Source organism: Ambystoma mexicanum, chromosome 2q, assembly GCF_040938575.1.
Source record: "Ambystoma mexicanum isolate Mex_15411 chromosome 2q, UKY_AmexF1_1, whole genome shotgun sequence".
NCBI classification, from domain to species: Eukaryota; Metazoa; Chordata; class Amphibia; order Caudata; family Ambystomatidae; genus Ambystoma; species Ambystoma mexicanum.
In genome coordinates, this window is record NC_090924.1 from 726,182,574 (window position 1) to 726,208,693 (window position 26,120).

Sequence of the window (26,120 nt, forward strand, 5' to 3'; positions counted from 1 at the left end):
TTAGATGGAAGACGCAAACGGACCACAGCTGGGTTGATGACTGTCGATATCTCATAGGGACCCACAAACCATGGAAGTAGTGCTCTAAGACCTGACAGGTTTAAGTTATGTATAGACAGCCAAACCTTCATGCCAGGAGTATAAACAGGGGCTGGTTTACGGTGAGCATCAGCCGAAGTCTTGGTTCGTTCCTGTGCCTCCAACAAGTGTTTAGTCACCTTGTTGGGTATCATCGAGAGATTCCTGACACAAGCAACAGCAGCGGGGTTATGCAGGGGCAACTCATGCGTGAGAGGCAGGGAACGTGGATGCTGTCCCTAGGGAGCATAAAATGGAGACAAACGGGTGGATGAGTGGCGCGAGTTATTTTAGGCGAACTCTGCTAGGGGTAAAACCGAAATCCAAGTGTCTTGGCGGAGGAAGGTAAGGCAACGTAAGTATTGTTTCATGGCTACATTTAATCACTCAGTCTGACCATCAGTTTGAGGGTGGTAAGCACTGGAGCACCTTCCATCAACACCCAGGCCCATGGTCAACGCCCTCCAAAAACGTGAATTGAATTGAGGCCCACGATCTGTGATCACTGTTGATGGAAGACCAAACATTCTAAACACATTTTTTAAGAACAGATCCGCCAGTACAGGAGCGGTGGGGATACCCCTGCAAGGTATGAACAGTGCCACCTTGGTAAAGTAGTCAATAACCATCCATATGGTATCAAACCCATCCGCCAATGGTAATTCTACAACAAAATCCATGGAGATCATCTTCCAAGGACGATCTGGATTGGGCATGGGTTGTAATAGCCCTACTGGCTTACCCTGGGGATGTTTACACTGGGCACAAACCGCACAAGAGGTCAGATAGTTTTTAACATCTTTGATCGTGGAGGGCCGCCAACACCACCTTTTCAACAGATCCAGAGTCTTTTGAATACCAGAATGAGCTGCCAAAGAGGAGTCGTGGCAACTTTGCATGGCCTGTAACTGAGTAGATGGATTAGGCAAGTATATCTTCTCCCGTTTATAGGGAAGTGCATGTATGACCTCCAATTCATGTTCTGCAATATCCGAGGGAGCCTTTTTTACCTGAAGTAATGATTTCAGTGAGGGTCACAATGTACAACCACAGACCACTTGATTGGGTAACAAAAGAGTCCCCTTATGGTTGACGTTATCAGGAATACCATGAATGCGGGATAGGGCATCAGCTTTCGAGTTCAATTAACCAGGACCATAAGTGATGGTAAAATTAAACATAGAGAAGAACTCTTGCCACCTAGCATGACGTGCTGTAGTGCACTTCACTGACTGAAGGGCAAGGGCAAGTAAGTTCCTGTGATCAGCAAATGATGTCTCCATACAAGGAAGGCATCTCTGACTGCCCGAAGTTCCTTCTCAGTGATCGTATAGTTTCTCTCATACGAGGTGAGTTTCCTGGAATGCTAAGCAACGGGATGCATTCCTCTGGCATCTGGACATCGCTGTGACAGGATCGTCCCTAATGTGACCTCAGAGGTATCGGCCTCTACGATAAACGGCAGAGCAGGATCCGGGTGCTGAAGCACTTGTGCCGTAGTAAAGGCAGATTTCAATTCCTCAAAGGCTTGTTGAGCCTCGTTATTCCAACTGAATACCCTTTTGGAACTAGTCAAGGCTGTAAGAGGACATACAATGGTAGAAAAATCTTGAATGAAACGTCGATAGAAGTTGGCAAAGCCAAGAAAAGATTGCAACGCCTTCAGAGAACTAGGACGCGGCCAATCCAAAATAGCAGCGACCTTGGATCGACTCATTTGTACTCCTTTGTTTGTGATGTTATAACCAAGAAACTCCACCTCGTTTACATGAAAAGTACATTTTTCCAGTTTTGCATATAAGTGGTTTTCCCTTAAGCGCTGCAGCACGCTCGTTACATGCGTAACATGAGTGTCATACGAAGGGGAGTAAATTAGAATGTTGTCCAGATAGACAACAAGGTAACAATCCAACATATCATGAAAAACCTCATTGATGAAGTATTGAAAGGCTGCTGGAGCGTTGCACAAGCCGAACGGCATAACACAATATTCAAAAAGACCATACCGTGTCTTAAAGGCGGTCTTCCACTCATCCCCTTTGCGTATGTGTACCAGATTGTATGCCCCTCTTAAGTCCAATTTAGTGAAGACCACTGCTGACCCCAATTGGTCTAGCAGAACTGAAATCAAAGGTATAGGGTATTGATTCCTAATGGTGACTGCATTCAAGGCATGGTAATCAATACAGGGGCGGTGATCACCCTCTTTTTTAGGAACGAAAAACAAGGGTGAGGCCACAGGGGAACGTGAGGGACGGATGAAACCAGATTTCAGGGACTTATCAATATAGTCCTTCAATATCTCGTCCTCTTTTGGTGTTAATGAATAAATGCGACCAGAAGTTATCCTGGCCCCTGGTACCAGTTTGATGGGGCAAGGTCTATGTGGTGGAAGCACTTCTGCCCCCCCGGCATCAAAAACATCCTAATATTCCTTATATTCAATAGGAAGTGACGTGTTGAAAACCGCTCCGATAGTAGAAGCAGTATTAGTGAGAACATGGCTTGGGCTCTTCCCCTCTAGGCCAGCTGTCTTTTAACTTCACAGTAATCAGAAAGGAAATTCACGTCTCCAGAATGCCAATCCACCACTGGATTGTGTAACTTCAGTCAGGGCAGTCCAAGAATAAGCCTGAACTGCAGAGCAGCTATAAGATCAAATGAAATGATTTCGGTATGGCCGCACTCAGTCGTCATGGCAAGATCGACTGTACGTTCGGTAACAAGACCTGAGACAAGAGATGACCCATCAACTGCGTTCATGATTTCGGGACAAGGTTTAGGGACAATAGGTATCCCCAACTGTCGGGCATAGGCAGCGTCCACATAATTCCCGGTGGCTCCTGAGTCCAAGACAACCCGTACTTCCTGTTTGTCAGTGCCTGCTGAGGTAAGAATAACAGGTAGACAGTAAGGACCACAGACCTTAGGATCCATAGAGCAACCACCCGGTGATGGGACCTCTTCGTTCACCGGGTTTTGGCGTTTCCCTGCTTCTTGGATGGTTTCTTGGGACAAGTCCGTAGCAGATGGTCTGATGCCCCACAGTAGAAACATAACCCATTCTTTCTAAGGTGTTCCCTTGTTTCAGCTGACAAAGGACCCCTGACTGCTCCTATCTGCATGGGTTCTGGACCTCCAGAGGCAGTTATAGGAGAAGAGTGGGCCACTGGGGGAACTGTTCTTTTTTCCCCCTTCCTTTCTGCCTGCCTCAAATCAATTTGGAGGATCAGATCTAGAAGTTCTGGGAAGGTAGTCGGTATAACGGGCACAGTGGCAAGTGTGTCCTTTAATGGATCTGACAATCCTTTGTAGAACAAGGAGGCTTTTTTCTCCTCTGGTCTGCCTGTCTCAGCCACTAGTTGATTAAACTTAGCTAAATAACCTAAGAGGGGCATGTTCCCCTGTTGAAGCCCAAGTAATTCTAAGTCAGTAGCCTGTGTGGCATAACGTGTGTCTAATACATGACTCATAGCGTCTATTAGGGCATCACAATCATAAAGTAGATGACTCCCTCCCTCTAACAATGGATTAGCCCATGCGGCGGCTGTTTCTCCTAGATGGGACAAAAGGAAGGCCACTTTAGTAGTGGAGTCTGGAAATGAGGTGGGGCGACACAAAAAATGCAATCTGCATTGATTCAAGAAAGTTCTAAAGGATTTGGGGTCTCCGTTAAACCTTTCTGGTGGAGCCAAGGGAAACTGGGTGGTCATATAGACCGGTGAAGCGTCCTGTCGTGGGGGAGCCAAACCAGACCCTGAAGCAACGACGTGAGGGGGCGCATCAGCACCACAGGGTTGTAAACCAGCCTGCAACTCATCAATACGTTGTTGCGTAGCAGAATGAGCAACAGTCATATCATTACGCAACTCGGCCACTAGTTGTAGTATATTGGTGTCATGATCTCTGCTTCCAAAAGGTCAGGGTTTTCCCAACTCCCTTGGAAGCAGATCCATAACCCAGGTTCCGAGTGCCAACCAGTCCCAATTGGGACCTTTTGGACCCAGTCCTGGCGCCAGTGGCACCAGGCTCATAAATATGCCCAGTCCCAGCGCTGGAAGCGCGGGCTCATAATGCTTGGGTGGACTTACCTGCAGCAGACCATGCTGCTTACTTGCCTGCCAGTTGAGCCTCTGTTCCTCTTCTGTTTGGAACTACTTTTCCTGTTGGGTGGGGCAGGAGCCACTCCCTAGATTCAGAACACTGGAACTCTTCTGGAAAGCAGGAACTCTTTTCTTACCTAGGCGTGGCTGTGGAAGGAGACACCTAAGCACTACAGGAGGCTATTTAAACCACACCCGATGGATGAATCTTGCTTTGCGTTATTCTGCATCCTCTGCAGCAGAACGCTCATCGTGTCTTCTGCATCTGATCCTGGGCCTAAGGAAAAAGGCTTACCATCCTGAATTCAGTCTTCAGCAACACCTATAAAGACAAGAAAGAACAGGTTAGCATTACGGTCTTCAGTGACAGCTCTTCACTTACCTGGTCCATCGGCTGTCACCAACGCCTCGCGCTGCATTCCGGCATCTGAAAGACAAAGGCTTACCTACTCTTCGTGCGCTCCAGAGGTCTTCACACTGCATTCCGGCATCTGAAAGACAAAAGCTTACCAACTCTTCGCACGCTCCGGAGGCCTTCGGCGCTGCATCCCGCATCTGAAAGACAAAACAAGGTGCGTTTAAAGACATTGGGGAACTTTAATACTCACGTGCCATTACTCCTTTCCACATCTAACCCAGTGGGTATTCCGGCACCCTGCAGCCGCTCCGAACTTGTACCTGCAAAATAAAAAGACAGTTAGAGCGCATCGTGAAGCAGGCAACAAGCGCTTACTTACGTGCTTCCAGGCGCTTCTATTCATCACACGGGCTCCATCTTCAACTCACTTCAGCCCGTCATCCGCCATCGCCGGAACCCTGCAAAACAAGAAACATCATTACTAAAGACTTTAAAGACATTAGAATTACTCGAAACTTACCGTTCGTGCAGTAAACGACGGACAGCAGTCCTCTGAAGTCAAGAGGCCTGCTCCCCTTATCCAGTGAAGAAACTGGTTACAGCACCCTGCCCCGAGGCAGATGGAGAGCACGGCGTTCACTTACCTAAGGTGAGAGCGTTAACCTTTGGGGTTCTACAGGAGAAGAGAAAGGGAAGAAGAGAGAGACATTCAATAACCCAGTTCCTTAATCCCATATTTTCTATCTGCAGACATCTTACCCTTCGAGTCAGACATACAGTGCACAGAGGTCCAGCCCAAAGAGCCAGCCGTGTGTTACACATCACCTTTGAAGATACGGTATACGCCCAGTCAAGACCGGCGCCTCTACGGGAATCAGGTGAGCGTTACAGAACGCAAAGCCTACCACAAAACTCCCGTCCAGGCGCTATGGAAACCTCGGATACCGACCAGCTAGCCCAGTTACTTGGGGAACTAAGGGCAGAAGTGCATGCAGCCCGTCAGGAAACGAACGCTCTAAGAAGGGAACTGATTATTTCCAAGGAGCGAACAGATGATCTCGCTAGACAATTGCTACAGTCACAAGCCGGACAGACCCCGTTACCCGCATCTGGGGGAAATCTTCCTTCTACATCCTCTATGAATCCAGTGCAGATCAACCTACCTGGGAATGTACCTCTGGCTCTGCCCGAAGGATTTTCTGGTGACCCAAAGAGGTTTGCAGTATTTATCAATCAGTGCCGGTTGCATTTCTTATGCCGGCCAGCAGCCTTTCCAACTGATCAAGCTAAAGTAGCTTTCGTGCTTTCGTACCTTAGTGGCAATGCGGCAGACTGGTCGATCCCTCTAGTAAATCAAGATGATCCGGTCCTCCATGATTTTCAAGCTTTTCAGCTCAGTATGGAAAAACTGTTCGTAAGACATTCACAGGGGCAGGCCTTGGACAATGAGCTTCTTTCGTTGCGACAAGGTCATCAAGACCTTTTGGCTTATATTGCGTCTTTCAACAGACTGATAGTGGAAACTCAATGGCCTGAGGACAAAAGGATTATGCTGTTTTATAGAGGTCTACGTGGAGAGCTCAAAGATGTGTTAGCCCAAGTAGTGAATCCCCCACAAGATTGTTCGGACTATAGAGACTTAGTCGTTCAAATAGATCACAGACTGCAGAACAGGAAGGCCGATCGTTCCAAGTTTGATGCTCGAGTATTTTCCAAACCGCCAACTCCTTCCAAAGGAGTAGACTCCGGGGAACCCATGCAAATAGGGGGTCTGAAAGGTCCTCTAACACAAAAGGAGCGGGAAAGGAGAAAACAGTTGCAATTATGCCTCTGTTGCGGAAACTCAGGGCACTTTCTTCGAGACTGTCCGGTGAAACCTGCCAAGAAGGCAGTAGGAGCTGCAGTTACCAAAGTTACAAACTCTGAGCAGGGAAACGACCTCGCCCGACAAGAATAGAGGTCCTCTTGCCGAGCGTGAAAACCAGTTCCGTGACCTCGCATTTCGTGATACCTATGGTCCTCATTAGCCCTGATAATCCGGATCGATTACATGCAATTGAAGCTTACGTCGACAGCGGTGCCATCGGCAATTATGTGGATCATGAAATGGTTTTGAGGATGAATCTAACTCTTTGTCCCAAGGCTGTAAAGGACGTCATTACTACGGTGGATGGTACGGAGATAGCCTCCGGGCCAGTAACGCATACCACTCAAGAGGTGACGCTAGTAAGTCAAGATGGACACCATGAGAAGATCGTGTTCGATGTGATCAAGGCCCCTCAGTTTCAGATTATTCTAGGAATACCTTGGTTAGAGAAACACAATCCTCTGATCGATTGGCGAGCAAGAACGGTCCAGTTTCCAGAATGTGTCTCTACTTGTCACCCTCCACCTGGTGTTGCACTGGCAGCAATTTCTTCAAAGACTCCCCAGTTACCTCCCGAATACCTAGAATACCAAGATGTTTTCCGGAAGGATCAGGCTAACTCTCTACCTCCTCATAGGTCTTATGACTGCCAGATAGACCTGATACCTGGATCTACTCCTCCTTGTAGTAGAATTTATGCCCTCACCGAGCTTGAGAACCTTCACCTTCGACAATACCTGGATCAATACCTGGCAAATGGGTTTATTCGTCCTTCCAAGTCCCCTGCTACTTCAGCTTTGTTCTTCGTTCCAAAAAAGGAAGGAGACCTTAGAACTTGTATAGATTATCGCTCCCTGAACCAGATCACTGTTAAGAATAGATATCCGTTACCTTTGATCCCTGAACTCCTGGACCAAGTCAGAAAAGCATGCATATATACAAAGCTGGATCTTAGAGGAGCTTACCACTTGGTACGAGTAAAAGAGGGCGATGAATGGAAGACGGCCTTCCGCACCAAGTATGGGCTATTTGAATATCAGGTCATGCCCTTCGGACTTTGCAATGCCCCGGCCGCCTTTCAATATTTTATGAACGATGTCCTCAGAGAGCTCATAGATGTGTGTGTTGTTGTTTACATTGACGACATCCTCGTTTATTCTTCATCGGAATCTGAACATCGGAAACACGTGAAAATGGTCCTCGAAAGATTGCGTCAACACAAACTTTTCGCTAAATTGGAAAAATGTGTTTTCAACGTGACTGAAGTTGAATTCTTGGGATTCATATTATCACCTGGCGGAGTGCGTATGGATTCAAAGAAGGTCGATGCAGTTCTCAAATGGCCATCACCATCCTCCGTAAAAGGTGTGCAAAGCATGTTAGGCTTCGCTAACTTTTACCGCAGGTTTATCCCCAAATTCTCTCGAATAGTCCAGCCCATCACTGCCTTGTTAAAGAAAAACAAACGTTTTGAATGGTCTACCGAGGCGGAACAAGCTTTCCAGGATTTGAAGACTAAATTTATCTCTGCACCAATCTTAAAACACCCTCGCCCTTAACTCCCCTACATCGTGGAAACTGATGCTTCAAACCTTGCCATGGGGGCAGTTCTATCACAAAAGGACCCGGTAACCAATCAGTTGCATCCCGTGGCATTTTGGTCCCGCAAATTCTCGCCTCCTGAAATCAATTACACGATTACTGACAAGGAACTTCTGGCTATCAAGTCTGCCTTTAAGGCTTGGCGGCATTATCTGCTGGGGGCCCGACACACCGTTACTGTGATTACGGATCACCGAAACCTGCAATATTTGAAAACCGCAAAAGCCCAATCCTCTAGACAACTCCGTTGGGCATTATTCTTTGCCGAGTTTGACTTCATAATTACCTATCGACCTGGTACAAATAACGGTAAAGCTGATGCCCTTTCTCGGATGGGAGTGGAAGAACACTTGATCAACCCTAAACCTGTACCAATCATTCCCGAACAAAGAATTCTGGGTGTAATCGCCACAGAATCCATAGAGGAAGTTAAGGATAAAGCCAGGCAACTTGTAACTCCAGCAGACATACAGAATTGGCATCTGCAGGGAAAGGACTTTGAGTAAAGGACAACTTATTGTATTTCCAAGAACGATTATACCTACCCAGCACAGATTTACAGAAAAAAGTAATCTCTTGTTATCACGATTCTTTAATGGAAGGACATCCTGGTATGGCCAAGACCTCAGAAAAGATCAAGCGCTACTTCTGGTGGCCGTCTTGGAAAAAAGATATCAGAGACTTTATAGTGTCCTGTGGAGTATGCGCCCAAAACAAGAGTCAAAAGGAAAGACCAGCAGGCCTCTTACGCCCTATTGACATCCCACCTCGCCCTTGGCATACGCTTTCTATGGACTTCATCACCGATTTACCTCCATGCTCCGGATACAATAGGATTCTAGTAATCGTGGACTTATTCTCCAAGATGGCGCATTTCATTCCGCTCAAAGGCTTGCCAACAGCAGCAACTCTGGCCCGAGAATTTCTCGAAAACATCGTCCGACTGCACGGTTTTCCTTTGGTTCTAATTTCGGATCGAGGTAGTCAATTTATTTCTCATTTTTGGCGAAGTTGCTGTCGGTCGGCTCAAATTGATGTGAGACTATCGACCAGTCACCACCCTCAGACCGACGGACAAACCGAGAGGACCAATCAAACTCTGGAACAGTATTTACGCTGCATGCTGCAACAAACTGAAAAAACTTGGAAAGACATCCTTTGGATAGCCGAATATGCCTACAATAACTCTGTCCATTCGGGAACTGGGAAAACCCCGTTTTTTCTTTTGTACGGCAGTCACCCTCGAACCTCGGAGTTGGATCCCCTCCAAGATCTTGAAACACCAGCAGTAGACTACCTGCATTCTACAATCACCCAAGCCTTTAAGGAAGCTGTTTCTCACCTTCAAAGGGCTAAAGAACAATACAAGAAAGGAGCAGATCAACATCGGAAGGAAGCCCCTCAATATCAAGTAGGGGATCAAGTCTGGTTATCCCCCAAATATCTACCTCTAAAAGGTCCACGCACATTCAACCCAAGATACCTTGGTCCCTATTCCATCACTACCATAGTAAACCCAGTAGCGGTCAAGTTGGACTTGCCCCCGCACATGAAGATACATCCGATCTTCCACGTCTCTCTATTAAAACCCGTGCAACCTCAAACCCGACTAACTAAATCTCCAAAACCTATCCTAGTTGATGGAGAACTCGAGTTTGAAGTCAAAAGCATTCTGGACTCCAAGATCTCCAAATCTAAACTATTTTACCTAATTGACTGGAAAGGCTACGGCCCCCAAGAGAGATCCTGGGAACCTGCTGAATATGTCCACGCTCCTCGCCTAATCAAAAGATTTCACCGAACATTTCCTGACAAGCCAAAACCCCCGGAGAAGCCCGGTTTGGGAGGGGCCTTGAGGGGGGGTACTGTCATGATCTCTGCTTCCAAAAGGTCAGGGTTTTCCCAACTCCCTTGGAAGCAGATCCATAACCCAGGTTCCGAGTGCCACCCAGTCCCAATTGGGACCTTTTGGACCCAGTCCTGGCGCCAGTGGCACCAGGCTCATAAATATGCCCAGTCCCAGCGCTGGAAGCGCCGGGCTCATAATGCTTGGGTGGACTTACCTGCAGCAGACCATGCTGCTTACTTGCCTGCCAGTTGAGCCTCTGATCCTCTTCTGTTTGGAACTACTTTTCCTGTTGGGTGGGGCAGGAGCCACTCCCTAGATTCAGAACACTGGAACTCTTCTGGAAAGCAGGAACTCTTTTCTTACCTAGGCGTGGCTGTGGAAGGAGACACCTAAGCACTACAGGAGGCTATTTAAACCACACCCGATGGATGAATCTTGCTTTGCGTTATTCTGCATCCTCTGCAGCAGAACGCTCATCGTGTCTTCTGCATCTGATCCTGGGCCTAAGGAAAAAGGCTTACCATCCTGAATTCAGTCTTCAGCAACACCTATAAAGACAAGAAAGAACAGGTTAGCATTACGGTCTTCAGTGACAGCTCTTCACTTACCTGGTCCATCGGCTGTCACCAACGCCTCGCGCTGCATTCCGGCATCTGAAAGACAAAGGCTTACCTACTCTTCGTGCGCTCCGGAGGTCTTCACACTGCATTCCGGCATCTGAAAGACAAAAGCTTACCAACTCTTCGCACGCTCCTGAGGCCTTCGGCGCTGCATCCCGCATCTGAAAGACAAAACAAGGTGCGTTTAAAGACATTGGGGAACTTTAATACTCACGTGCCATTACTCCTTTCCACATCTAACCCAGTGGGTATTCCGGCACCCTGCAGCCGCTCCGAACTTGTACCTGCAAAATAAAAAGACAGTTAGAGCGCATCGTGAAGAAGGCAACAAGCGCTTACTTACGTGCTTCCAGGCGCTTCTATTCATCACACGGGCTCCATCTTCAACTCACTTCAGCCCGTCATCCGCCATCGCCGGAACCCTGCAAAACAAGAAACATCATTACTAAAGACTTTAAAGACATTAGAATTACTCGAAACTTACCGTTCGTGCAGTAAACGACGGACAGCAGTCCTCTGAAGTCAAGAGGCCTGCTCCCCTTATCCAGTGAAGAAACTGGTTACAGCACCCTGCCCCGAGGCAGATGGAGAGCACGGCGTTCACTTACCTAAGGTGAGAGCGTTAACCTTTGGGGTTCTACAGGAGAAGAGAAAGGGAAGAAGAGAGAGACTTTCAATAACCCAGTTCCTTAATCCCATATTTTCTATCTGCAGACATCTTACCCTTCGAGTCAGACATACAGTGCACAGAGGTCCAGCCCAAAGAGCCAGCCGTGTGTTACATATCACCTTTGAAGATACGGTATACGCCCAGTCAAGACCGGCGCCTCTACGGGAATCAGGTGAGCGTTACAATTGGCCAACGTTTCATTAGCATCCATTTTTAGAGGCTTCTGAATATGTCGGAATCCATTCCCCACCTAGTGTAGTAGTAGGATTCTTCTCGCTAATGTACAAGTCTGGCTAATCAAGAGATAAGATCCAGAACAATCAATTAGCGGAAAGATAGGATGCTGTACGGTGTCCAGTCATTTGGTCGAAACTAAAAGATCGAATGACCATTTGGTCGAATACCAATTGGTTGGAAAAAAAAAGGTCGATTTTTTTCATTTATTTATTTATATATTTTATTTCGTTTCGGTTGGTAAAAACAAAAAAGAAAAAAAAAGAAAAAGGGGGGTTGGGAGGGGGCCGAACCCCCCCATTAAAAAAACAAAAAAACCTAAAAAAAAATCGACCATTTTTTCGACCATTTGGCATTTGACCAAATGGCATTCGATCATTTGGTTTTCGACCAAATAACTGGTAACCTGCTGTACGATGCTCAGGCGTTGAAGAGGAGGCTCAGGTATCGTGAATGAGGACAAAAGATAGGCAGGCGATGATTTTGCAGACTGCAAGGGATGCAAGTTATAAATAAGATGCTTTCCACAGCAGTGCTAAATACAATGGCTACCACAGCAGTGCAAGGTCAGGATGAGCTCAAATACCCACTAACCTGATATTACAGAATCAGTAAACTTCAAAAGGGGTACCGAAAATTGGCTGCAATCCCGTGACACCCGGCAAGTCCCCTGTAACAAGACAACCCAAATGGGGGTAATGTCACGACCCTCGCCCAAAACCCCCTCTGGCAAGCCCATTGGCCAGGTGGACTCAGGACTCGGGTCTCTAGAGCCTGGCAAGCTCTTCAAAAGCCCTCCTGGGTCAGTCCTGGCGCCTATGGCGCCAGGCTCATACACCATGAAGAACATGTGCTCTGGAACTACTTTATTGTGTTTGTCAGCCAACATGGAGGCATCCACATAGCTTGGTTGCTAGGAACCAAGCTATGCGGTCTAGTGTTTTGGGTGTGGCGGCCTAGGGACTACTTTCCCTGGACTATTTTGTTGGGGCTATTTAAACCACACCCGAGCAAGACAACACGCTTCACGTTACTTTGCAGTTTGCAACGTGACGCTCACCTTGTCCAGCTATACCCTCGAACCTCGGAGAAGCAGAACCTGAAAGACACAACAGAAACATCGTTAGCAGCAGCATCTTACCTGCAGTCTTCATCTTTAGCTTCTTGCAGCTCCTGTGAACAGCTTCCTTGAATCTGCACGCCTCCCAGACTGAACGACCTGAAAGAGGAAGACAGAGGCAACATTATAGAAAGCATAAGAGACATTGGGCCTCATTACGACCCAGGCGGTAAGTTACCGCCTGGGCCGTGACTTTACCACCATGGCGTAAACTACGTTTACGCCATGGTGGTTGGCGGATTTACCGCCCCATTCCGACCTTGGCGGGGCGGTAAGTCCCCAATCCCCATTTACCCTTCCCCATTCCCATTTTTGCCCCATAGGGCATAATGGGAGTGGGGAAGGCGTTAATTACGCCACCGTAAATTACGGTGGCGTAATTAACTCCATGGTCCCTTAGCGCCATGGATTTTAACACCTGCTAAAAGCAGGTGTTAAATCCGCCATGGCGCTAAGGGACCTCGTACTCAGGCGGTAAGGGTCGGCGCTGTTTATGCCGTCGTAAAACCCTTACCGCCTGAGTCGTAATGAGGCCCATTGCAAATTACGAACTGCTCAAAAGGCTTACATGGCTGGTCACCTCTCGGCTGGCACCACTCCGGAAACTCCACACACGCTGAATAACACCGCGACCTACAAGGAAAGAAGGAAACAGGTTAGCAAAGGCAAGACATCGCAGCACTGCGCATAGCGCTTACTTACCACATCATAGCGCCCTTAATGCGCCTTCATTTACCAGCGAGGCTCAACAAAGCCAGTTTGCCGCGCTGAAAGTCTGCATATCTAAGGGAGAAAAAGAGACATTATTAAACAAAGAAACGCATGCACCAATAGCAACAATACGAAAGAACAGCGATAAGGCCTACCTGAACGATATCAAACGGGCCGGCATCAGTGAAGTAACTGGACCACACACGCCCACGAAAGACAACGCACCCCTGCAAAGAAGGCAGGAGGGAGAGCACGCCTAACTCTACCACAAGGTGAGGAGAGGGCCCCAGAGGGGCTGAAATCATATGGGGGTGGAGGGAGGATACTTACCCCGGTCGGCCAGTCTTGAACACAGTCCTCCTGTATTTTCAGGCAGAACCTTCCCCGCAGATCACATCTGGGCACCACTGAGGAGTATACCAGCGAGTAACCCGGCTGGGTGGTGTCTCTGTGGATACCAGGTGAGCGTAACAGGTAAATACTGAGTCTAATGCCTGATTTATACAAATAACCAAAAACGTGTAGAGGGCTTACCATACAACTTCCTATCCCAGGATGACAGGAATGATTTAAGAGTTCCAAGAATGTTGAAGAGTCCAGGAAGAAACAGCAGAATCCAAAAAGCAAACACCTACCCCGATGGCATGTGGACGCCTCAATGAGAAGTACACCAATGCATACCACACGTGAAAAAGTTAATGCAATCCAAACAATCCGGGTCGAAATCCAAACTGGCGTAGAAACAGCAAAATTTGGCAGGCAAGACAGTCCAGGAGCATTCCGTAGTCAAAAGGAGGAGCGGGCAGCAGTATACAAACACATTGGCCAAAACAGTTCCAGTAACGATCCGAGGTCGATTCACAATGCGGGCAAAAAGAACAATGGAGGCAGAAGCAAGAGGCAATACAACAGCGGTCCATAGTCGAGGCACCAAGGAGATGTAATGAAGGAAGGAAAGGGAGAAGCGGGTTCACAGGGGAATGGGGAAGCAGGACACAAGAGACAAGAATGAGGATGCAATATCCGAGAACGCCACCGAAGCACTAATTCAGAAGCACTGGTGAGCGGGTTCAATCTGTATTTGAATACAAGTCACCTGACCACGCTGCGCGTCTAACGACGCTGGAGGCAGGACAAGGAAGAGCGTACAGGACAGCAGCGTTGCCATGCCAACTTCCAGGCACCTGGCTATACGTGTCTTAAAGGGCTATGCGCTTTTTGTTTACAATGCGCTGATAGTGTAACATGACAATTTACAGGAACCAGAACCAAGTTAATTTACAATTAGTGACATTGAAAACACTTATTTACTTATTTAGGTCATTGGCGGAACCAGATGATTTTGAAATCCTTAATCTTTTAAAAGAACTTCATATCAAACCATGAAATCTAGAGATAACAGAGTGGAAACCCAAATAAAGATTCATCCCCCAGATGTTGGGCGACAATGTGATAGACACTTTTCGGAGAGCTGGGATTAAAGCTATCAACCGAGCAATACAAAGCCAGAATAAAGCAAAATCCAAAGGGAATATGAATCTTTCCAGTGAAGTAATGTCCTTGAAATAATTGGCAAGTGATCAATCCATTGAAAAAAGGAAGCAGACAAAGGGGGTAATAGTGAAATAATGTACAGACCTAACTCTCTATGGCAATGCAAAATTTGAACACCCCCAATTGCTACCAAATCTTTCAAGGAAATCCTACAAAAGAAGTGAAAGAGCATTTGCAAGAATGAATCATGAAATGGCATAGGAAAGATATGATTACAGATGGAGAAAAGAGCTTTCTAACTATTAAGAATCCAGTTATAGTTGTGATGTATTTCCTGCCGAAAATTCACAAGCATTTCATACAGATCCCAGAAGCCAGACTGCTTCTAAGTGGACTTGGCTGGGCCACAGAACCAATCCCAGAATATTTAGACAATATGATATGACTATTGGTCAGCAAACTACCGCCTTATCTAAAAGATACAGCAAAGATACACGCAATCTTAAAATATGTCATTTGGATTCTAGCTACCTCCTTGTCACACTTGATGTAAAAGCTCTATGCACATCAATACAACATGACTTAGCCATGAAAACGATGGAGTATATGTTCAGGGAGAGTACGGCCCCACACTACCAACACTTGGACATGTTAATAGAGATGTTGCAAGCCACCTTACAACACAACAAATGTATTTTCAATTATACTTTTTGCCAACAAACGATGGTTGTAGCCATGGGTACGAAATACGCACCAGCTTTAGCTAACCTTTTTACAGGACTCTTTGAAGATACAGTGGTATACGCCGACCAAGATTACCACCGAAATGTTCTATTGTGGACACGCTATATTTATGATATTTTTCTAATCTGGACAGGCAGTCAGAAAGACTTAGACACTTTCATAATTAGACTAAACATCAACACCTTTGGAATATCTTTTACTGCCACATACAACACCAATGAGATCCATTTCCTAGATTTGACCATCTATGCAGCAGGGAATCATCTTTTCAGGTGCACACACAGGAAAGAGACGTAATTCAATTCAACTTTATATGCCACTAGTTCCCATCACCAATCAGTGATTCGTAACATACCAGTAGGTGAATTCATACAAGCCCATCAGAACTGTGAAGATACAAATACATTTGAAGAGGAATGTCAATTATTAAGGAGTACATTTCAAACAAGGAGCTACTCAAGACAGAGTATTCAGAAGGCGCGCAAGAAAGCGATAGAACTACCACGAGCAGAACCGCTGAAACAGAAATCGAAGACCAATGATCTGGGAACATTCAAGATTAACTTTGTAACACGATCAAGAGCATTATTAAAAAGTAGTGGCACTTATTGATATTGGACAAAGCAAAGACCTCAATAAATATGTGGAGCAAATGCCTAAAATTGTCTATAAAAGAGCAGCGACACTTAAAACTAAACTAAGTCTGTCTTTTCTACCCAGCCTGGACACTGAGCCGACATATTCATGGCTAGAACTGACCAAGAAGGGTTTTTCTAAATATGGCATGTGCACTCTATGCAAGTTTGCTCACTAGAACACAGAGACACTTACAGATTAAAGTGGCATATTCATCCAGATTAATAAATGTATAAATGGCAAATCTAAATTTGTTGTCTGTGCAATAATCTGTGTGTGTAATAGAGTTTACATTGGAAGTACAAATAGAGAATTGAGAACGAGAGTAAGAGAGCACCTATAGAATATAGGGAGTCAAGGCCCGAAATTCCCACTGGCTCAACATTAGCAAGCCACACATCAAATGCACAACACACAAGACATAACATTTATTGGATTAAGGAAAATACAATTAGGAAAAAGAGGGGACAAAGAACTCTGTTTAAGGCAAATTGTACAATGCAGGCTACTGAATTTGGCCTTAACTTAGTCAACAAAATGGGAACCTTTCTTTAAATGTGAACTCTAAAGATGTCTAGGAAGTAAGACTGGAAAAAGGCTTATATATCTCAATTTAGATATATGGAAAATATAGTCAGACTGAGCTAGTAAATGGATTGCCGTCTAGGGTACAGATCATCAGTATTGTACACTGATTGAATACCTTAACAATGAAAGATATAGCACAATATATTAAGACTTCAAAGCCCTTGCAACACCTCTAGACATTTTTTGTTTGCAATAATTGTAATTACTTTTAAATATCCAGAATGGTTCGTGAGCATGGGAATTAAGTCCCTATGTATTTGGACTAAAAATCTTTTGCAACATGACTAGGAGCAATTTTTGTAATACTTGTGCTTTAATATAATATCTAGAATGTTCTGTAAGTGCGGGGTTCTAACACAAATAATATATATTTATTTAAAAGTATGTTTTAAAACGTGGTCCAATGAGACAAGTGAACAGCTCATGTGATTTCACTTAACATCAATTTAACAGTAGCTAGCTAATAGCTTGTTTACAGGTATGCTTCACCGAATGATGTGATAACCTCATGTGATCTCACCTTGTACCAGCTCAAACGTATAACGTTGAGTATACCTACTTTTAAGCTCTGCTTAAATATCGGCAAATGTTATTGAAATAAATTGTCAAGTTATATGCCTCAAAAGGCCCCTTTTCTTTGGGACTGTACAACAATTAGATCAGTTCTCACTAAATCAGGTGAGATTCAGAGGGTGAGCCGCGCGAACGTCAACCTGGCTCATGTAACCAATATCGTTACCTCGATATATAAATGGAGAGAGCAGACGTCAGTCACCATTGCCATGTATCGCACTTTGAAAGGTAAGCTGTTGTATCCGCACATGATCTTCTTTAGACGTAAAAGCTTAGAAGCAGAGACATTTGCACAGTATACTCTTCATACCTAGAAGTATAGAGGCAGAGCTTTCAGGTAACAGTACACCCTGACTTAAAACTCAAGTTAGCAAGCCTATAAGTTAAAAATGATTGTTTATATGAATCATCTAACACCTAAAGTGTTGTGAATGTGTAAATAGAAAACTCAATTTGATAAGTGCTCAGCAACGTTAACTTACATTACCAATTAAAACACAAGCTTTGATGAATTAATTGATACAAAGATAGTATGTACATACAGCAACAAAAACTTTTTTGCAGGGATTTATCTCGGTTACTTGAGCGCATTTGACGAACAATGAGTAACAAATTAAGAATACTACGGATATTGTTCAGACCCTAACACAACCAATGTAGGTACTAACAAACTAAATTATGTACGATTGCTAGAAATTGACTCAACATTGCACAGTACTATCAGAAGAAAATGATGTACGATTGCTAGAAATTGTCTCAATATTACACAGTAGGCGGAAAATCGGAGCAATTTACAATACAGCGGTTCCTTTATTTTATGATGGTTTTAAGCTGGAGCACTTTAGGATGCAAATGAATATGAATTCAATTCAGTTAAAACAAATTCCAATTACAACTCATTATGTGTTTTCGCTACTACTAATCCTGCCTACCACCAACCCTAACTTTCTGTCTTGGATATTACTTGTTTGCCGTTATTATTATCATTATTTTTTTATTATTACTTTTATTTTTACGTTTGATTTTCATTCATTGGTCTTTTGAATCCAACGTTGAATGCACAATGATTATCTAGAAGTATGGATCAATCTCAATTAAGCCCAGTTTGAGAAAGGCCTAATGGCCGAAACACGTGTTAACCACTAATCAATCTTGTGAATTTGACCAGAACAAGCCAAAATTAAATTTGGAATGATACAATTGCCTTTGTGTTATAAATGTTTGGCGCAACATTAGAATACACCCAAACATAGTTTTTTGAAATGTTACCTCTTTCGAATGGATGTCTTGAAGAAATGTTTTGTCTATTTCTATGTAATATGTTTCTCTCCAATGAAATGTCCATCTTCCAGGGAAATATGTTGTGTAAAAAGTACTAAACCTCTATTTTATATATTTGCAAGATAATTAACCTCATTCACTTCCAGCATGGAGGGAATAGGAGAGTCTAGAGAGCACCCTAAGGACCCCAGAAAGAAGGAAGGAAGGGGAGGCTGGAGTGCCCACTCCCTAATGAAGGAAATTTAGCTGGGCGAGCTCCAAGAGAAAGAAAAATATGAGACAAAGGGGACTCCAGATGAAAACCCCACGCTGCCCTGCCCTTCCCCATGAAAGAATCATGGAAGAACCAGCGGGGCATGTGGGGTTTATTCCAATGCCCAAACAAACAGAACTGAAGGGCCCACTGGGAAAATGACCAGCCAGCATTCATAAAAAGACCTTCAAACTGAAAATGGGCCAATTATGGCAGACTATGGGGGTTTCTGCATGTAACAGAAGGAAGTGCAATGTGAAAAATGGCCAATCTGTCATTACAAAAGGAAGAGCAGCCTTTTAATTCACAGTAGCAGAAGAAATTCAAAGGCCCCTTTCACATGAAAAGCAGGATTTGCAAACACTGACAAGAAAATGGCTTTACATATGCGTTTACAGGTTTTAAAGCAAGACATGAGAAAAATGTTCCCCTGCTAACATAAAGATTTCAGGGAAAAGACTTAATGTAGTTTGACAAGATGTAATTTATATTATGCTTCACATCCAAATACCGGCATCAAGTGAAAAGAAAAGAAAAACATTGTTTCCATGGTTCACATGAAAATTTCATTTAGGCCTGAGGCAGACCCTTTTGCTTGTTGTTGGACAGATTTCACAAATGACGCCCCCACTGCAAGCCTAGCTTTTGCATCCCAGCAATTTACAAATGCAATAAAGTGTGGCATGCTCTGAAGGAAAATTTCTGTGATGGCAAAGGGCCTGGCCAGTGCATGGCTGGAATGCGGGAGGAGCTGCAATCAAGAGAAGCTGAACTCTAAAAAAATACAAGAAAATAGAAGGATTTTCTGATCGAAACGGTGGTACACCTTAGATAACAGGACAGGATGCCAGATTGCAGCAGGGACTTGTGACATCACAGGATCGGCCGAGCTCATTATCTGCAGTGGGAGATCTCTGTGTAGCTGATGTCTCCCATGCAATTACGATTGGCAGCCTACCAACTTCAAACAGCAAAGAGGCTAATAAAAACACAGTCGAGGAAGCTCTGGTCACATGCTGGCGAGGAATGGCAAATGGCCTGGAAGAAGAGAAGTGCACGTTTGCATATAACATGAAGATTTCCTATTAGTTTAAAAGGACCATCATAATTTATGCATTTTTCTCAGCAACTAAAAGTTGAACTGCATTCATTTATGAGTAATTTCAAAGATACATTCCAGGCAATTTTGTTGAAATATAATTCATCCACCTGCGACCTAGGGAATGGTAATGGAAAGCTAAAAAGTGTTCCTGGCTACTCTGAACATGTCACAAATGTAAGAGTTGGCGAACTGGTTGAATGTAAAGGCACTTGGAGAGTAAATTGCATGTTCATTACTATTATGCTTTTTATATAAACTGCAGAAAATTGCCACACACCCGTGAAACATGGTGCTTACCCGGCTGTCAGCAGAATCTGGAGACAAAGATGACAGAACAATGGCAGCAATTGCAGCTCAACAGCCTGGGAAAAAGAAAGGAAAAGTACACCTGATATACGCACTGGAGCCAGGAGAGAGGACAACGAAGAAGAAAAGACCCTGATGCACCATACAAGTGGGCAAGTAAAGTGTGACATTGACCATCAACACCAAAGCATCAGTGAACGTGATGGCCCTCAAGACACGACAGCTGGAGCCCCAGCCGGCGCTGACAAACACCAGAACACACCTGTATTCATGTGGCAGCAGGAAACCCTTAGCGGTGGCATGGTGGTTTTGCACTGCGCTCAGGATGGAGGGGTGGACCAACAATACAATCCAAGATGTCTTTCGAGGATGCGGGCATCGAGTGCCTGCTCAGCTGAATCTCTGCGGAGGATGTAGGGGCGAGCAAAAACATTTGTAATGTCACGGACAATGACAAGATATGTGATGTGTTGACAAAGCACCCCACTCTATTCCAGGGGATTGGGTGCTTAAAAGACAAGGTTGTCAATCTACACATTGGCACAACCACACAGGCACAGGCGGTGCAACACCGGAGAACGCCATTCCACATGAGGGACCTGGTCGCAAAAGAACTGTGTGAACTGGAAAGAGACGGAAAAATAGAGGAAGTGACAGGGCCCACACCTTGGGTCTTCCCGATGGTCATAACCAAAAGGCCCAAACAGCCAGGGAAGATCTATATATGCATTGACATGCGTCTTCTGAATGCCGGCATTATCCGTGAGAGACACATCACCTCAATGCTGGGCAAGATCATTGCCGACCTCACAGGGTACAAAATCATCTCACAGATAGGCTCAAGCTAGATAGGGACTCGAGGTACATCACAATGTTCTCAACGCACCTGTGGCTGAGGAGGTACAAACAGTTAAACTTCAGCATCTCCTCCGCAGCCAATGTTTTCCAGCAAACTATACAGACCATCCTACAGGGCCTCCTGGGGTTCCTGAATGTCAGTGATGACATCCTCATCGACGCAAAAGACAGAGCATAACACTTGCATCATCTGGCAGCTGTCCTCGGCCGGTTACACAACACTGTTTTGACCATGCACAAGTACAAATGTAAGTTCCTCAAAGAAGAGCTGATATTCTTTGGCTATGTTTTCAACAGCAAGGGCATATCAGCAGGCCCCCTCAAGGATGCCGACATTAAGGGAGCAGCGCCACCTACGCCACCTACCGAGGTGCGCAGCTTCCTGCGGATAGGCACGTACTCCAGGAGGTTCATCAACAACCTAGCCATGTTCTCAGAACCGCTGCAAGCCTTGACCAAGTCAGGCGCCTAATGGGAGTGGAGCAAGTCATGGCAAGAAACATTCAAGTGTTTCAAAGAGTCTCTATTTGCCATTACCACCATGGCATACTTCGACACCTGACTACAAACGGATCTATATGTGGACCCGATCCCTGTGCATTTGGAAGCCATCCTGGTACAAAAACGCCCCAAAGAAGAGATTCAACCTGTGGCACATGGTCATGGCTTTGAGCCCCACAGAACAACGCTATTCGCACATTGAGAAATAAGCCATCACTGTCCTGTAGGGCTGCAGGCGTTTTCTCCTGTTCCTGTACAGACAGAAATGTAGGACCTACACGGACCACAAGCCGTTGGTGCCCATTTTCACAGGCTCTGCGCCTTACGCCCCGGCATGGATTGGGAAATGGCTGCTGTTCCTAAAACAATATGACTTTGACCTCATATACTGGGCAGGATCGGACAACCCTGTAGACTTCCTGTCCAGACAGCCTTGCGCTGCATGCCGGAGGAAATAACCAAATCTGCAGAAATAGAGCATATCTGCTTTGCCATCCAAGCAACAAATCCAAAGGCAGTCCGACTGTCAGACATAGCGGAGGCCACAAACAGTGACCCCTGCTGTAACCTGGTAAAGAACGCAATCCTGGCAGGAGAGTGGAACTCCTTTCTGCAAATCAACCACAACTGCTCCACGGCTGTAAAGGATTTCCTGGCCAGGGTGTTCACGGTCCACCACAAACTGTACATCACGAGCAAAGGACTCATCCTGGTGCCACACAGCCGGCAGGACAGGATTGCTGCCCTCATGCATGAGGGCCATCAGGGCATCGTAAGGTGGAAAGCAAGAGTGAGCAACCACGTGTGGTTCCCGTAGGTGGATGCCAGAGTGAAAGCAATCATATCCCCATGCCTCTCGTGCCAGGCCACAGAGGCACTGCTGAGACCCGAACCAATAAAGTCTGCCCCGCGAGATACTTCACGATGGGAGGCAATCAGAATTCTGCATGGTGCAGGAAGGGACCTACCTCCTTGTAGTCTTCTATGATTAATCCTGGTACCCGGAAGTGGAGGTAGTCCCCTCAATGACGGAAGAGGCATTGTTGCCAGTCCTGGAGAAGATGTTTGCGACATACAGACTGCCCAAGTCCATAAAAAGTGCCAATGGGCCCCCATTCTAAGGTGGAGAGTTCACAAAGTATCTGGACGACCTTCAAATAGTTTATCACCTCATCCCACTTCAGTGGCCCCAGGCAAATGGAGAAGCTGAACGTTTCATGAGAACCATCAACATAGTTATCAGTATTGCAAAGGTCCAAAATGCCCCATGGAAATTTGAACTATACTGGTTCCTCAGAAACTACCGGTTGACACCCCACACATCAACTGACACCCCTCTGCCCCTCAGCAAACCTCAAGTTCAGGACGGTGCTTCATTCCTCCATACCACACCACTGCTGCAACCTGACAAAGGAAATAGACAAATAATGGACATGCACAAAGTGAATCTGAGCGATTGAACGGACAAGGAGCAAGTGATGAGCCAGGGGGTCCCACCACACAGTTGGGGGTTAGCTGCTGGTCCTCCAAAATGCATCAAGAACTGAACTAGCAAGCCTTTTTGACACCACCCCCTGGACGGTGACCCAACGGAAAGGGACCATGATCACAGTTGGCCGTGGCGGCAAGTCGATAACAAGGAACTGTTAAGCTGTGCGTCTCTGGAGCGCTGCGTACCTGGGTTTCAGTTGCTGGTCTCACTGGTGACGCCAGACTTGTAGTTTCCAAACTGAATGTAGATATCGCAACGCTAGGAAGCGACCCCGACCCAACCCTAATGGAACAGGGATGGATTGGAATCACCTCCCAACGCCACTGGCTCACCTCCCTGTGGATTACAGTGACGTCGGGACAGTGCAAGCACTGACAGGGAGGTGACTAGGTTGAGCTGGTGCGGTCCGGTAGAAAGCCACAACTGGAGGACCAGAGGTCTTCAGAGATGTCCAGGCACGATCCACCAAGGCAGTTGATGATCCGGAGGGCTGGCACCCAGAGCCAAAGAGACAAGAATTTCAAGGCAAACAAGGAGGTCAGGAAGAGAGAATGGACCCAGGAACAGGGAGACCCAAAGAGAGGGAGAAGGCCAAGATGGGAATCCCCCCCCCCAACCTCCTAAGAGTCACGGAGCCAAGGGAGCTAATCCCAAAGGAATTGGACCCAGGGAAGGGAGAGGAACTGGCGGGTAGCAGGAGTAAGGCAGCCCGTAGTCGGGACAAAGAAACAGGAACCAGGGAGCAGGGACCTGATGCGAAGCACCAAGCGACGGTAAGTGGGGACAAACCGCGTTAAGACGCGAACAGTAGAGGGCTGGACGCTATTTACAGCGTCCAGCACGAAAGCGAGGCGTGGACCGCTAGCGGGACAGCGCATGCGCGATGGCCGAGCGGGCACCGGAACGAGGCTTGGAATACAAGCTTGCCTGCCCGTTCCTGGTTACCCGCGGGGCTCGCGCACGCAAGCGAGCGCCGACCCGCTGCCCACAGCCACGCTTCCCAAGCTGGTAACAGGGGTAGAACCGCCACGTCCGGGAACGGATGCGGCGAGAAGGCCAGGTAAGTGTCCTAACAGGAACACATAATGGCTCACGAGGATCCCTACGACAGTGTGGATAGAAAACCCGGAACAATCTGACGGAAGAGGTTTGGAAAGAGAAGAGTCAAAATGGAAGTGGAACTGGGTTAGGAAAGAGGGGCAGTGCATACCCCTGGCCCTGCCGAAGGGGAAGCCGATGCAGATAGACTGGCACCAGACTCAGTGGCAGGTATTCTCCACTCCAGGCCCTCATCCTCAACGGTCCGTAGCAATCAGGGTGGAGATAAGCCACCAAAACAGGCACCTGATAGGCGATTCAAATGGAATACATGCCTTTCTGTGGATTTGCTGGGCAAGGGCCATGGTAGCAAGTCCAATGATGATCCATGGGTGAGTATAATTATAATTATAATTAAGTATGCAGGTGGCTGAGCATGAGGAGGGCCAGGCTGTCTTGTGGGATTGAGGCAGGTGCTTTTCAAGCGGATGTCTACGTGCCACCAAGGGAACACAGGCACAACACAATTCCGAGCAGGTGGGGAGGGCAAGGTGCGCCTGCATCTAATATATATTGTGTGAGAGGATGCCACAGCACCATAGTGAGGCACAGCTCGGCTTCAGGTATTTAAGGAGGCAGTGTGATTGGGCTGTAACACTCATGCTAGGGGAAGCATTATTGAGCTACCATGGTATACAAGCCAACCCTCCCGATTTAGGCAGGACACAGTCATTTTTTTATCTAAAATGTTGAAATGTTTTACTATCTATGGCCTAAAATGATTCCCTGCCCAGTTCAATTCAATGGGAAAATGTAATTCTCCTGCTTTCTGTGAAACACATCTCACTTCCAGGTGCTGTAAAATGTTGGCAGGTATGCCATGGGTAAACACACAGAAAAGAGGCACCACAAGGAGGCCACTTCTAGAAGTGCTTCCTCTTTCTCTCCTCCCTCTGAGAAGAAGAGAAAGTACAGAGCACATGTGTTGCCAGCTGACAGAAACCTAACCAAATTAACAAGGAATATCCTGCAGGAGTTCAAGGCTGAGGTGACTCCAAATAGGAGTTGTATAAAATTGTCATTCATCTCTATCACATCAACTTCATCTAACAGTTCTGGGACAGAGGACAAGGGGGGCAAGTCAAATGGGAAATACCTAGACACACAAGCGGTAGAAGAGGTGGACGGAGTCGATAATTGAGAGTCACTCAGTCCTCATACAGTCAGACAATACCAGTCCAATAGCGCATATCAACCGGCAGGGTGAACACACGTCTGAGGTCTGGTGAAGGTGGCACAGAAAATGGGGGATTGGGCAGAAGCAAATCACCTTTCCATCAGGGTTTGGGACATCACGGTGTGGACAATATTGCCACAAACACTGTGAGCTCAAGGTTCTCAGTCCCCAAAGAATTGCGCTTGCCCAGAGTGGCATTCTAGGTGCTCTTTCTTACACTAAGAATGCCAACAATAGATTTACTTTCTTTCAGAGACAATGCTCTGATGAGTTCATAGCCTCCAGAGATATTGCATGCCTTCCCGCCTGTTCCTCTAACCCTGAAGATCCTGCACAGAACCAGCAGGCCAAATTACAGGGTGATCATGTTAACTCCCTTCTGGACCAAGAGGTTGTGGTACCCCTTCTTGATTAGGTTATCCTCTGTTTGTGCTCTCGTCCTCCCCTGGGTTATGGCTCTGGTTCAGACGCCTGGGGGTCAGTGCAGAAGCTGGGTCATCGCAGCATGGTAATTGAAAGGGAGGAGCTGACACAGCAGAGATTCTCAGGATAAGTCCCATCTGATATTTGGAGATGGTAGAATGTGATCGACCCAGAGATCGTGTGACAATCACTAGACCCAGTTTTCAATTTGATGGGGTGTGATGAAATGACTTCAGCCATGCAGTAGTGCAAAGGTGCCTTGTGGCTAAAGTGCCTACTCAGCCTTCAAACTGCTACAAAACAAGAGTGATCCCAATCATACAAGTAAAACGGACAGTAAAGCGATATACCTCTTCACCTTTTGTAGTAACGTCGGCCGAGG